Source organism: Dipodomys spectabilis, unplaced genomic scaffold (assembly GCF_019054845.1).
Source record: "Dipodomys spectabilis isolate Male_0828 unplaced genomic scaffold, ASM1905484v1 ptg000481l, whole genome shotgun sequence".
Classification (NCBI taxonomy): Eukaryota; Metazoa; Chordata; class Mammalia; order Rodentia; family Heteromyidae; genus Dipodomys; species Dipodomys spectabilis.
This window is the reverse complement of record NW_024871158.1, coordinates 2,444,482-2,446,263: the sequence shown is the minus strand read 5'-3', so window position 1 is coordinate 2,446,263 and position 1,782 is coordinate 2,444,482.

Genomic DNA, 1,782 nt, shown 5'->3' with positions numbered 1-1,782 from the left:
TTTCTTGTAAAGGACCTCAAAAGGATAGGACATACCTGCAAAACATGCTAGCCCTTCTTAAAAGTACTCCCTTTACAACCACCAGGGTTAAAACCCAGAGGCCTCAAACCCAACATCCTCTAGCAAACAGATTTTACTCGTTTCCCAGGCTTTGGTAAGCTTAAATATATTTTTGTTTCTATAAATACCTATTCATGAACATGTTGGACCACAGCACATAGAGGAGAAAAGAACTAAACATTCACAAACACCTTTTCTTCAATGCTTTGCCTCCTTGGGTCTACTACCACAAGTTTAAACCGATAATGAACCCTGTTTTGTTAGTATAGCAATGTCAGTTTTTTGACAGATGGCATATTAATCAAACTACAGGAATTCCCTATAATCCCCCAGAACAAGCAATTATAGAAAGAAAGCACCAATGTAATTATTAAAACAAAAAGGGGGAGTTAACACCCATATACAGTTACAGATAGCTTTATTTACCATTAACATTTTTAAATTTTTCAAAGATGCAAATGAATCCAGATTTCAGAAGCACTGGGGACAATTAAACCCTAAGCCCCAAGGGAAAGTCAGGTGGAAGGACCCTCTGACACAACAATGAAGAGGACCTGACCCCCTAGAGACCATTGGCAAGGGATTTGGATGCATTTTTCCCATAGAGTAGACAGCCCCCATTTGGATCCCGGCCAGGAACCTTAAGTTTTTACCCATTACCTCTATACATGAGGATGCCCAAAGATAAACTAAACAACAAGGAAAGAAAATGGCTATGGTGGTCGTGGCTCATGTTTAAAGTGGGAAAGCTAAAAAGATAACTACTAACCATCCCCAAGGGCAACCAGCCCTGGAGAAACTCTTATTTTCCCTAACAATTGCAGATGGTGATACTACAGCTGTTGGCTGTCCTGACACTCCCAATCCCAGCAATGGCCCTGCAGAATCCACATCAACCTCAACAGGTAACCAGGGCAGTGATCAGCAATGGCAATTGAGAAATCATCAATAGCACCACGCATGATAGGGTGAACTCTGCAATGATTGGTTGGTTCCTTTTCCTCCCCTTCCATGCCGCATGGTTTTTTTGCTTGCTGTGTGGTAATAAACAAGTTCCTGTTTGATTTGTCTCTCTGCTGTGTCTGTCTCCGAGGCTAAGGGAGGCTGGGCAATGGGCGAGCAGTGCACTTACCTTTCCTAGCAACTAGTCCATATTCCGCAGGACAGACGAAGACCCAAAACTTTTACATCTCTTGGAGGAGTTTTCAACTTACATGCTACCTTTGAGATTCTGTTTCCATATCCAGTCACTTTCTAAGACAATGGGTTTTTGTTCTTTAGCATGATTTCAGTGGGACAGTAACCAACACATAATGTATTACTTAATGCATAGAATAAAATCTCATAGGAAATTGTTTTGGACATGTAAGTTATGGTTATACTTTTAAAAAATATCAAAAGAGGTAAAGGTTTCATTAGAGCTTGTAAAATGAGTATGAAGTCTTGACTTTAGACATGCCAAATTCTTACCCTGGCACACACTTAAATTCCTGGGGGTACTGGAGGATTAAACCCAAAACCCTGTACTTGTGAAAAAACATCTCTACTACTACCAAACTTGCAGATTATAATTGGATTGATTATTTTGAGGTAGTATGGCTATGCCTTGGCCTTCTTGAACTGTGGTCCTCCTAACACAAGCATAAAACATTGCACCCAGCAAATGGTTAGAGTTTTTGAAACTACTTTGTGTGTCTGGGATTGCCTGGAACTGGAATTCTC